The sequence below is a fragment of the Aulonocara stuartgranti genome, assembly GCF_965226115.1.
Source record: "Aulonocara stuartgranti genome assembly, chromosome: 16".
NCBI lineage: Eukaryota > Metazoa > Chordata > Actinopteri > Cichliformes > Cichlidae > Aulonocara > Aulonocara stuartgranti.
The window spans coordinates 22,556,801-22,571,194 of NC_138952.1; positions in this window are offsets into that span (position 1 = coordinate 22,556,801).

Genomic DNA, 14,394 nt, shown 5'->3' on the forward strand with positions numbered 1-14,394 from the left:
GATCATAGCGTGTGAAAAGGCATCAACATCTAATTAACCTCACCAAGTGATGCACTTCCAGAGAAGTAAAATTCTGGGTTTCATTTTAAAATGCAGAGCAGGAGAGGAGGGGGTTAAAACAAAGTTGAAGAGTACAAGTGGTGGATTCAGAATAACTTCTCTGTCTGGGCTTTTATAAGAATGTACCACCCACTGCTGGATCATCATGATCTAAAACCACTCATCATCTAACAGCTATTGTTGCATTGTGGAGAGTTTTATTTCAGTCACAGAAAGTCTTGGACATCAACCTACATATTTGATGCTTTCATTTGTTTTTTAAAATATATATACAAAAAAAGAAGGACATTTCACCTTCTGATCCAAAATTCAAGCCATTCCTTTTGACGTCAGTCACACACTGACAATTTCTCCTCTAAAACAGAGAAAACTCCTTGTTTTGTGACATGACCTTGTCATTGCATCACTCTGAGTTTTTTCCACTGCTGTGTTAAATAACTTTTTGCAAAAGGCTAGTTTATTATTCATAGTTTAGGTTGTTTTGGGGTTTTTTTTGCATTTTGAGTAGTGCTGAATATTTCAACTTGGAACTACATTTTCTCCTTTTGGAACTTGCCAACAAACCATTGACTAAATTATCACAAAAACTTAAAAAAGTTTAAAGCTGAATCCCTTGAAAACACTGAGAAAAGGAGGAGAAGGAGAACTTAGTGAGTGGTACTCTGAACTTCTACTAGTAATATGCATTTGGGAATGTTTGGGGTGGTCCTATGTATGTCACTGGTACCGTGGGTGTATAGCTATTTGAAAATGGCTGTACATCCACAAATTCATTTAGAGAAATAAGGCTGCAGTTGTCAAAAGAAAATAATCTAAACCCAGACGCAAAAAGCAGTCTGTGCGGTAACAGGTGTGAGTAAACCATTGACCATGCCTAAGATGATAAGCATCTGAAAGCAAATACTACAAATAAAGTATGAAATTAAAAAAGCAAAACAAAAAAGGAAAAAATCATAGCAATAGAAAAACAGCTGCAGTGTAGACAAACATCAAAACATGTGTGATGGGAAAACTTGAAAAAAAAAAACACACAAGTCCATAATTATTAGAAGTTAATATCTAAGAAGCTTAAAATACAAGATGTTTTGCAGACTTGGTGCAGACCCGTCTGTATCTAGAGCATGAAGAATTTGACAGTACATGAATGTCATAAACGCGACGTTATACTCTGACTTTGACGAACATTTGATGTTATCTGTTTAAATAAATTTGTGAGTGTGCAGGCATTACTATTTCCCCTCTTCCACGCTGAGACACGTGTCAACATCATTAGTCAGTCTCATTAAGATCTCCCATCTAATCTGAATTATACATCAAGCAGCCAATCAAGAGCTTGCATCTGGAGCCGTCATGGGAGCGTTCCTGATGATTCCCAGTCGAGGTTTTTCCTTTTAATCAGAAGACTGGAGCAGGATCACTGTTTTCCATCTAAAAAGGAATACATGGTAAGGTTCAGCAAAATAGAAAGATAGTAAGAGATGGAAAGAAAAGAATAGAGGGCGGGAGAGTGGGAAGTCTCAGATGTGCAGGAGTGGAGAGATTTACATTTAATAACCACGCGCTGTGAATTTGTGCAAAGATGCTTCCAAAGGGAAAAAAACATGCTTACACTGTGTATAAATATATGTAAGTATGCCTTTTTTTCACAAAAATGTAGATGAATTCATATCAAACTTTCAAAACCTAAAAGCCTAAACAATTTCAGTGCTATGTTTCACTGCCATTATACCGTGACGCTGTACCAGGTATGAAGCAACACTCCTGCCCACACCCATCGGTGATTTGGAGCACAGCGGTGTTTTGTCCTTGTTTCATCTTATCCAGCTATTAGTAATTTTTGTCATTTTTGACATGTAATTTTATACAGCATCAGCATCTGCTTCACTTACACCTCTGCTGTTACGCCTCTGTGTAGCTGTCACTGCAGTCGACAGTTTGCATTAGCAGTTTTCCTGAACTCCAGTGTTAGAAAAATCAAGTCTGGGCAAAGTCGTTCTCCTCACTTTTACCACAGAGCAGGAGGCATAGCACATGACACCCACTCGCCCACTTGAATTCACAGCACAATTACCTGCTTTATTCTCACATGGCCTGAACAGAACTTTGTCAAGGAACCTGGTGGTGAGAATTTCCAAACATAAGACACAAGCTAGCTCAGTTATGAAGCTCACATGGTGGACTACAAACACAATGCTACCCTTATATGTGATCTACAGAATTCAAACTCAGGGGGGGCAATAACTATTTCTGTCACATGAACTCATCTGTGGGTCAAAGTTTAAATGACTGCCTAAGTTATTTTTTGCCAGCTGGTTGGTGGACTGATATCACAAAACTAGAAAAAGTCAACTCAAAGGTACACAAGAACCACTTCCTTCTACAAATGGGGTTTTGAAGAGGGTAGTGACAGGATGCCACCACATATAAATGAGAACCAAATCTTAGGACTTATTTAGATGTAAGATTTAAGCCCCCACTTACTTGTGATGTTCTCAAAGCTGGTGTTTGACAAGTAGCACTTCTTATGTGACACTAAGTACAGCAGCTAAGTGCATTTGTAATCTAATGTCTTTTATTTTTCACTCTCTTAATACAAGGTTACTTAACAATATTTTAATCACATAACTCCTCTGCTGAACATCAAGTTTTTCTGAAAACAATTGTCCTCTCCCTGTCCCTCCCTGCGCCTCTAGTATTCATTAACATAGAAATTGACAAGCCACAATTGAGGCTCTAAAGTGAAGTGCAGACAGCAAGGTCAGCCAAGAATCAGTAATTAAGCAAGTTCTTAAAGTGTGGTGGATCTGCTTATTAGTAGTGCAGGCCTGGACTCATCCATATAGAACTGAAAATGGAAATATAACCCATCTCATTCCAAGAGACGCCCGCAGGACGTCAGCACTCAGCATGCAAAACAATTACAGACTATTACATAGGGCATACTGGGTTGAACATGGTCTCCTTGCCTCTAACTGCCTTTTACCTGTCTTTTGAGAGACACAACTTCTCCAAGCGTGCTTTTATAAATTATATAATGTCTAAATCTGTCTTTCAAAAGTTTTCATCCAGAGAAAGCAATCATAAGAGTAAGGGTCTGGTAAATGGTGCTGAAATTTCCTCGAGGAAATCTACAACCCTGAGACCCAGTCAGAACAAAGTCTCACTCCACATTTGCTCAATTACCTATCATTTCAAGCCCAATTTAGGCCAAATAAGATAAAGAGAGACAAAAGATACATTCTTCTGGTAACTTTGGATCTGCTAGGTCTCACTTCCTACTGCTTTCTCACATTAAACAGCAATAAAAGCAAGTGTTGGAATGGTCTGAAAGATAAAAGGGGTGCTATTAAGTGCAGTAGAGATGATTTATTCATTGTTTTTAGTTCCATCATATCAGAAGCCCTACTGCATTAGATAGAGGCTGACTAGAGCCACACTTGATTTGTCTGGCAGAGATGTAGGCAGGAGAACTAGAGTCACTCCTTGTCTTTCTGTGTATCTTTCCGTACTTAAGCACGCAGCCGTAGAATTTCCTACCATACTTCTTCTTAATTTAGATTTCAGGGCCAGGGGCTCTAACTTGGCTTGCTCTCCTGTTGAAATAAGACTGCTATTATTACCAGTTTAATCCACTCTGACCCCTGCGCACAGAAAGAAGGAACATGAAGACAGTGAATTATTTAGCTGTAATATGGTAATCGTGCAGAGAGCAAACACATTTTTCCTCCCTGATAATTTTAGACTTGTATCATTTCTATTTATGTTGTACTTCTACAAACAAAACAAAAAAGGCAAGTGAAGCAGTTCATGAGTACTAAATCCACCTACTCCAATAGGTTACCAAGTTGTGTGTATGACACCAGTTTATAATTACACACATTCTTAAGAGGGGAAGTTTAAACCTTTACCACTTATTTTTTTTGAATTTGGGATTTAATTTTAGGTATTTTATCCCAGTAATCCTAAATTAAAATCCATCTTTGACTCTCAGGCTTCACAATGATGTTCTTCTTATTCTAATAAAATCATTTATTTTTATTTTATTTTCATTTAAAAAAAAATTTTCCCAGATGTTAATGTTACCAGAACCAATTCTTAAGATATCTTTCAATGCCAAAATTCAGAAAACATGACAGATTTTTTTCTTTTTATTAAAATCCTTTTAACCCTTGGTACCAAGGCTTCTATTGGATGACTGAGGCAGTCTATCCTTACATGCTGAACAAGAAGACGGACACCCACAGGCACAAAACTACACATGGCACAGCAAAAACAACACACTGAAGATGATGACAAGCAAAGCTGCAGCGCAACTCACAACTCACACAATAAGGAATAGTCAGGCATTTTTATTGTGAAATACACATTACAGGGTTTTTTTTAAGAGCTGGTATTCGCATTGTAAGAGCAACCATGTTTTATACTGATGTAATGTAACTAACATTATACTTTGTTGTAATGTTACTAGGCTTCACTACCACCACTCTGCCACCACAGGTCACTGAGTTCAAATGACTTTTTAATCAAGGAGTATGTTTAAGAATATGGGATTATGAATATTATTTGTATTAAATTGACTATTGAAAATCATGCATTTCTACTGGTATTGATACTGGCTACTACATTTCTATTGTCATACTTTCTGGGTCCTACTTGGTGCAACTTCTATGGTATACTTTGAGTTAGGCAGTTGGTGTTACATAGTATCTAGGAAGTAGCACTCAACCAATAATATCAACACCAATACTGATACTTATTTAGAGCCTTCCTAAGATAATGCAAGAATGCAGTTTAGAGATAATCTTGTCTTATTGTCATAGCAAGTTATAGATTACTCATTTACAGTACACTCTGCTCACATCTGTTAAAATCAGCTGGATGTCGTGTTGAGCGTGTGTCAGCTTTTTTTTTTTTTACAGTTTCACTAGCTGGGACCACATTCTCGGTAACGATGGGCGATGAGGGATGAGGAAGTGTGAACTGGCGCTGCAGTTTGGGGAAGGCCTCGAAGGGGACTGGCGACGGCTCCCGGGCCGGGCAGCATAAATAGAAGTGGCTGTGTGATGACATTACTGGCGGTGCATAAAGCAACGAATGCGGTGGTTACACTGAGACGTTTAGCCATACTCATTAAAATCTTTATTTCTCACTCTTAAACCCCAATACTGGGAAAAAAAAAATCATAATCTTGACTGTGTTCATTCATGTGAAACAAATGATCATGTGGAAAACATTTACAAGCAATTTATTCATACATGTAGAGCTTTAGTTTATCTTGGGTTCATGGGTCAAAAAGATAAACCAAACTGCATTATCCATGCACTGAAAACATGTGATTTCTACAATTTCTATAACAGAACAGAATGGGATTGCTGAAATCTCTTTTTGTCACTGCTCTGCAACTTTGTAATCTCTTTTCATGAGTTGTTCTTGCCTCGTTTCACTGAAATTAAAAAAGTTACGAATGTGGCTGAGACATCCAAACAGCCATATTTGGTTATTCAGCGTGTATATGACCACTCCAATCAAGATTTGAACCAGACAAACGGCAATCAGGCTCCAACTCTTATCGTGAGAAATTTCTTCATCACACCATTATTAGATTTCAACATTATTGTTTTTTAAGAACATCAAATCATGGAATTTATCTAAAATAGCCCTTTCCCTGCCATCAATAAAAGGCAGCCCTGTGTCTAATTAGTGTGGAAATAGGCTTATCTTTCATCTCTCTTTAATATAAACAGGCAAAAACATTGAAGGGCACTGAGGCTGTGTCACTGAAGGGAAATGAGAGCATCTGCATTGTGGCATGGCGAAAAGAAAACCATCAGCCAACCATAAAAAACACACACAGAGGACAATTGCAAACAAAACAGCAAGTTACTGAAGGTCACAAAAAAGACTGAGTGAGAAAAGGACGGAAGAAGAGCACTGTTAGCCTGGAGTGACAAAAAGAGGAGTGTTAAATGTTTGCCACTTCATCATTCTGCTCTGAATGATTTTGCATGAATTTATGTGATGATTCATGATATGCCGTGATTGATTTGCTCTGCAGCAAAATGTTTGTAATTAGTATTAAAAGTGAAAAAAAACACAACCCATAAAAATCTTGTGGGAAAAATATCTATAAAAAGCAGCCATGTGAATGACTTTCTTTTAAAGTTCAAGCTTGCTTCACTCTTCCTTTTCAAGTTATTTTGGATTATCCTACATTATCAGCATGGCTGCATTTATGGCAATGACACACATGCCATTCATCGGTCACCATACAACAATTCGGCCATAACCGCCTCACATCTGGTCAGTCGTGCTGCGTTTGCTGTGTTTGTATGGTGGGTTAGAAAGCAGGAGTGGGTGTGTCATTAGTAGTAAGCTGATCTGGAGTGAGGGAGCAGGAGTATCCCCTGGCTTGCTCATGTCTGACAGCTGGAAGATTAGTATGAAGGATGTTCTTCATTTGTTAAGTGCTGATACTAATCCTGTCTGTCCAGGTTATGAAGTGACACTCAGTCTTTATGCAGCATGGACAGCATCTCTAAGATCAACACTGGCGGAAATTAAAACCAGAACCTGCCTCCCTTATTCAGCCAACAGTTATTCATGTCTGCTTGAACTCTGCTACAGCTGAAGTGATGTGTTTTTCAGAGCACATGGATACATTCACATCACACAAGGCTTCAAAGGGAGACAATACAACTTTTTAAATGTAAATACAAAGCTCTTATTGCAATAAGTTCAGCCATTTTTATGTACAGCTTTACTTCAGATATAACTAATGCATAGCAGCTTATGATTGCTAATTTTAGCAGCTTTTAGATAAATGTAATTGTCTTTTTAAAATGATTGCTGAACATTTTGGGGTTTTTTTCATGGCTCTGCTTACATGAAGCCTAATGTTCTGAGTATAATTAGTTTAAAAGCCCACACAAAATAGAAATGTTCCATATAAACAACTCAGTCAGGCCAGAATTGATTGGTTTCAGAGGGATGTTTTAAAACGTCTTCATCAACCATATATAAAGTGAACAATGTAAATGACTTTCCTGATTACTTTATGACTGCACTGTGCATGCCATCTATCTTGATGTAAACATGTTAGGATGTGGTTTTTTCTTTTTTAAAAAGGCAGCTTCCGACGTTAACTGTGCACTGGGGAGAGTCTGTTTTTAATCTAAACTCTTAACCTGGACTAAAGCATTAAGGCCAACACAATAACAGCAACTCCTGTGCAAAACAGATGATAGATCCATCAGGGATTTTATCAAACACATTCAAAAGACTGAAGTGTTTCAACATTTTTGTGTCACACTGACATATAAAGACCATTAACATCTGAAGTACACAGTTAAATCATGTATTCTATTCTGCACTATTAATCAAAATGAATTTTTTTAACCATTTTATGGTAACATATAAGTTCTCAACAAGATTCACAAAAAGTGTTTGTGTTTAGTTGCATTTATTGCCTTGCTTTGTTCCTTAAACATTCAATGGGCATCTAAATATTGTACAAATTATGGCTGTGCCATATAATACCGGTATATTCTTTGTGGGTAAAAAAAAAAAAAAAGAATATCCCGATTATTGCTATTTCAATATCATGCACTTACATCCCCCAGCGAGACAAGCTAAGACATGCCTGAGAGAACCACAAGGGCCTTGTCAGCCTTCGAATAAGTACTTTGCAAAATATGCAAGAAGTCCTTTCCTGCAAAAGGTGGAAGCCACTTGAGTCAAAAAAAAAAAACAAAAAAAAAAAAACATGCTTTTGAATACAACCAGTATATGAAAGATGAGATAATAGCATATAAACCATATAATTTTTCTGAGCATTGATGGAGCACTCACTAGTTTCACTTGCTAGCTGCACTTCATATTAGAGATGGACCGATCTGATATTACGGACGAGCTTATGTTACACCCCGGCCTAGGCAACCGGCGTGCACCACAGGAAAATAAAAATAAGGGGAAAAAAAAAAAAAACAAAACAAAAAAACTACTACGGGTCTCCACAAAAAAATCCCAAAACGAATGTATCGACAACTATTTACATCAAAGCAAAATAAGACATTTATTTACATCAAAACACCAAACTATTTACAACCGGGGGGGGGAATCGCGACCATGACAAACTGAAAAACAGGGCTTAAATACATAGAGGGAGCAATCAGGGAATGGACCACAGGAGGGAAACACAGCTGGGGCAAATCAGAACTGACGAGACAAGGAAGCGTAAACTGAACACACTGAGATAAGACAGACTTTCAAAGTAAAGCAGGAAACACATAACAGTCACGCCTACAACAAAACACTGACAACACCGAATCGTAACAGTTTCCCCCACCCAAAAATCAAACATTTAAAACATGTAACCCCAAAGAAAATGTTTGATTCATGACCAGCGCATACGGCACCGGCTGCTGTTCTGCGGCGACGCTGATGGCTGGACGAGCCCCTTGGATCCTCCAGCGGAAACGGAAGGCTGGAGCGGTCCCTCGGACCCTCCAGCGAAGACAAACGAAGGCTGGAGCGGTCCCTCGGACCCTCCAGCGACGGCAGACGAAGGCTGGAGCGGTCCCTCGGACCCTCCAGCGAAGGTAGACGAAGATCCCGGACGAGCCCCCATTATGTTACACCCCGGCCTAGGCAACCGGCGTGCACCACAGGAAAAATAAAAATAAGGGAGAAGAAAAAAAAAAAAAAAAAACTACTACGGGTCTCCACAAAAAAACCCCAAAACGAAAGTATCGACAACTATTTACATCAAAGCAAAATAAGACATTTATTTACATCAAAACACCAAACTATTTACAACCAGGGGGGAAGATCGCGACCATGACAAACTGAAGCACAGGGCTTAAATACATAGAGGGAGCAATCAGGGAATGGACCACAGGAGGGAAACACAGCTGGGGCAAATCAGAACTGACGAGACAAGGAAGCGTAAACTGAACACACTGAGATAAGACAGACTTTCAAAGTAAAGCAGGAAACACATAACAGTCACGCCTAAAACAAAACACTGACAACACCGAATCGTAACAATGTGTAGGTATCAGTCCGATACTGATGTAAATTACTGGATCGGATATCGGTAAGAAATAAAAAATGTAATCTGATCCAGCACCTCACAAAACTTGCGACATGGCATAACTCGGCTCATAACCGTAGCACGTAGCAGCAGTATGCCTCACGTGATGCGGCTGTGTGTATTTGTAGCCTCGCTACCAAAAAGCAAATGTGTAAGTTCATCTCTGAATGTTTGTAAAGAATTCCTGCGTTAAGTTTAACAACCGATATATGGAGTGACTGCCTCTCTCTCCCCCTCCCTCTCCTGCTGCTATTTCAATCATGAAACTAATCAATGATCAGCTGATCGGCTTTTCTGTCACGACGTCTCTCTTGTTTGTTTATTACAGCTTGATATGCTGTTGTTAGAATTTATTTAATATAACTTTGTACACCAGGATCCTTTTCTATGCAGCTGACGGCTGGTAACTGCAGGGGCGGATCTAGCAAAGTTTAGCCAGGGGGGCCGATAGGGCATGAACGGGGAAAAGGGTGGCACAAAGACACACTTTTCTTTCTTATTCTCATTTAAAATGTCTAGTTTTTAATAAATAATTATCTGAATCTTTCACCCAAAGTTTTAATCAGATGTAAAATGTATAGAAGTCCATTACTGTATATAGTAACTATTAAGCCTAATATACACTAGTAAGCTATAGTACTTTTTCGTTTGGGAAGACACCATCTGTGCAGTCTGCACTTCTGTTGAAGAAAGATGTTGGATCTATTTAATTATTCTTGAAAAAATAATTGATTTCTGTGCATTTTTTTTTTCACACTTATGTTGATTAAGTATCATGAGGTGGAGGGTGGGTGGTTCCCTATCTATTTTTTTTTTTTTTTGCTGGGAGTTTTAGAACCCTATTAATTAGGTTGCTTACTCTTTAAAATACCAGAATAGGGAGGATAGAGTAGGTTTAAGTGTATTAGATTGATCAGTATTACTGAACTATGAAATATTTGGGTGCTGTGTATTTTTTGCATACAGGTATAACAGAATAGCTTTAGTGTTTGTTTTTTAACTTGAGTATGAACTTATACAAAAACAGCAAGATATAAAAAAAAAAACCAGTTTTATTGATTAAAAAATACACTATCGGATTCATTTGAGCAGTTGTTTTAAAAGTGCGATCTAAAGCACAAAATCCCTGTTCGAAAATATTTTTCAGTTTTGTTATGCGGCAGCATTGTGCAGCGTTTGTTATTATGAAACTAACATGTTAAGCATTTTATAGTTTTACGTAAAATTTCCAGGTAAAGCAGTACCTAGGCTACGTCTGTGCTTACATCTGACTTACATTGTATCACTGGAAAAAAAAATACTGTGTCTCTACTATAGCACTATAATGCTCAGCTGCTGGTAATTTGTTTCAAACACTTTAAATGAGGTAGCCTGTCATCAAGGACAGTAGCTCATTAGGAAAGAGGGATGGAAAATGCTCTTCATTTACTGACACTTTTTAAATGCTGCTGCCTGCAAACTACAAGCATCATCAGAACTATTATTGCAGTTTTTTAAGTATCGGGATGTCATTTAAAGCCTATTACCTATCCCGTGTGCAAACCTTTTGACACCTCTTATGAGCTGCTCAGGTTTTCATTGAATTTGACTGTGTAAGTGTTAGTGAAGTTATAATGTTAGACTTTAACTTGCCATGAGCCAGAACTCATGCACAAAAAGGCACAAAAAGGCAAATACTACAGACTTAATCTTCACCCACAGTTTATACTGACACTCATGTTTGTTGACATTAATGGCTTTGTACAAACAAATGGTTAATCAGAGTTCATCAGAAAACGATATATCAGTATAGCTGCTTACTGTGTTCATGTTCATGCTTGAGTCTGTGATCTAGGATTAGGTAATCTAAGGCAAAGATTGTCTTTTGCTTTAGAGAAAAAAAGAGCCATTGAAAATGTCACAGTGAGCTGAACGTGTGAAAACCTGAACTGAGAAAACCAAATTTCCTGGTGCATTATGACATCTATAAAGAGAGATCTGACATTGTTGCATAGCAATGAACTGGTCTGCATTGGTGCATCATATCTTTATTCTCTTCCCCCTCCTGCCCCCCCCCCCCCCTCTTTCTTAAATAGATAACTATCATATCTGATATCATATCTCACAGTACAATAATATTGAATGGGTTGCATTGTTGTATTTTGTCATGTTTCTCAGGTCTTTGTCTGAATTTCTACGAACATTATTGCTAAGGATTGTCTTATTGCATTGGAGTCACACTGGGTTAAATATGTACACTTGGGTTTTAAGGGGTATTTATTATTTTCTTCTTTTTTTTGGGTTGTATGGAAGCCCCAAACGCAATTTCATTGTTCTTGACAATGACAATAAATAAATAAATACTAAATACTAAATACTTGCAAAAACATTAAAAATGCACCAACCTAATTTGCCACTGGTGACAGACAGATAACCCCTCCTGCGTCAGTGGCCTGTAATTTTATCAACTAAGTGCAGAGAATTCATTACTGAAAACAAAGAGAAACTGTCAGTTCCTCCGTGTCACATAAAGGGTCTGTATTGTCCCTGTGAAATGTGAGGCATTTCACTTTTTAAGGCTTTAAGAAATGTTTAAACTGAGCATTATCAGATCTTCTAAAAAAGGCTACTGGCTAGAGAAATCCTACAATACTACCATAAAAACGACAACTGTTTGGTTTAAATCTTATAAGTAAATGAAGTACAGGGGCTACTGAGTTAGTCTGAAATTACAAGAGCAAATCACATATGAAGTTCTCCAGAGGTTATTGTGTTCAATGAGCTCAACTAAAGTCTGACAAATTGTGGCTTATGGCTCAATCACTCTAGAGTAACAACAGAACAGATCGGGGAGTGCACTGTTACTGTTGGTGGGCAATTGCAAGTAGTGGGAGGCAACCTGTCTCCAATTAAATGAATTAAATAAAGAATTAAATGAGGTGTGTCCAAACTTTTGATTTTTGTTGAGGGCTTTCTAAATTTCTGCTTCAAATCTATGAGAAGAATCTATGAGCAGGTTCTGGCTGGATTCTCACTGTAAGTACTTAATGTGAATTTCTGTGTATGTGCATGGCCACAGATATGAAGCAGGCTTCAAGAAATGTGCTATTTTTGCAGATTTATCACAGATAATTGCTGTATTATCAAAAACAGATTGTATCTAATTCTCAACTTTACTTTTGTCTTTATAAGACAAACTGACTCTGTCTTAATGCCGTCTTATCCCTTATTGCTGTGAATGGTCACAGACCGGGTCTCCATCTTCAAAGCAACCATTTCAAAAGCATTGAGATCACACAGTCACTGTATACAGTCACACTAATATTAGTGTGCCACCGTTTCCAACATCTGTTTTCCCTAGTGTCCATATTTAAGGTGTGAATGTAGCATTATGTAGATGTTCCCCAGGAAGACAAGACATGGAAATTATGGAGGACAGGAAATACATTTTAGAATGCTTTGGATTTTGGTATTTTGTTAGCAAAGATTGTAGTCACTATGTAAACTCTATAGATTCTATTACATGGCATTACTAAGTTGGATTACTTCCATCCTTCATAAAGCAGCGGCTCTTCTCTACTTGTGCTACATTGTTTTTAAACGTAACCACTGTGGCCTTAGTGGCTGAAGGTCATTTAATTTCTTTTTTTTTAATAGCTTTTTCCACTTTGGCACAGTGGATAAAATGCTATTATAATTGTATTTCAGAAACAAATTTTTTTTTTTTTTTTTTTTTTTTAAATGACATCAGAAACAGCAGTATGCGACATTACGTGATGGCAGAGCTTCAGTTCATCCTTTGTCTTTTTTTTTTTTTTTTAATAAATAGGACAGGGGGAATGAATGAGAGAAAGAGGGGGAGAGAAAGAAAGAAAACCAAAGGGGAGAAGAGACGGTGAGAAGGGGGGGGAGAGAGAGAAAAAAAAAAAGAACTCCTGGGTCACCTGTATGGAGAAAAAAAAAAAACAAACAAAAAAAACAAACAGAGGAGACAGCAAACAACAAAGAGCAACATAATAATAGAGAAAACAAAGCACCATCACAATAAACTAGCTAGTCATAGATATCAATATTTACTAAATAATAAACGATATTGTGCAGCACGCAAGATAGACAGCGCACAGTGTGCTTTGAGGTAGCAGCCAAGAAAGCTTTAGTCCGCGTCTGTGAATACCCATGTGTGCATACCTGTGTGGATCAGCATGCTTGCATTCCAAAGGTTTCTCCATGTAATGATCTGCTAGGGAGTGTGGGGGGGCCACAGCCCCGTCCTCCAGGGTGTGAAGTGGGTATGGAGGAGATCAAAACTCCAGACATCCCGAGGCCCCCAGAACACAAGAGACCATGGAAGACCAACAGAGGGGCAGCCGCGCCACTGTTCCAGTAAGAGCTGAGGAGAGTCCCAGATGAGGGCTCGCCCAGCAGCCGCGGAGCAGAAGTCAGGGGGAGTTGCAGTGACGCGCCCGTGAGCTCCGCCGGCCCCCAGCTGTGCCTGAGTGACCGAGCCCCAGGCCGAGAGGCCGGGGGCACCCCACCTCCAAAGGGGGCCCGAGCGAGCCCCAAGCCCCGACAAGCGGCCGCCAAGGAGTGAGCCGGTGTGTACCCGGACGCCCACCCCCAGACACAAAGAACCACCAACACACCGACACCTGAGGGAGTCCGCCACCGGCAGGGGAAGTGGTGGTGGGTGGAGATAGGCCTCCAAACCTTGGAGGGCCTGAGGTGTCCCCAGAGAGGTGGCGTCTGATACCCAACCTGACATATAGACACAGACATACGGGCACACACAGACACAAACATCCATTCCCACCCTCATGCTCTCATATGCACTCACTCCACACTCAACCAACGTGGAGACAGACATAAAGAGACGCTGTACACACAATCACACTCCCCAAGCGTACTCTACAAACCGGGTCTAGGTACCCTTGCCCCTGGAGGGGGGAATTGCACCCAGACCCAGGTGGTGTTACCCTTTTCCCTGCGGTGGGGAGAGGCAGACCACCCCGACTCCGCAGCAGCAGGGAGGCCCCACACCCCAGACCGCAGTCGGACGGCCAACTCCTCCTACTAGCCCTCCCGCTCCAGCAGGCCGCAGAGAATGGGGGTGGGAGAAGACTCCAAACCTCCCTCCACCCGCTCATTGTAGTGTTGATGCATATGTGTTCTAAGGTGCAATTAAAACCCAGGAGGGCATGGAGCTACCTGCCAAGGAGCAGCAGGTAAGCGCATAGTCCCTCCTGCTAGCCCTCAATGACTAAGTG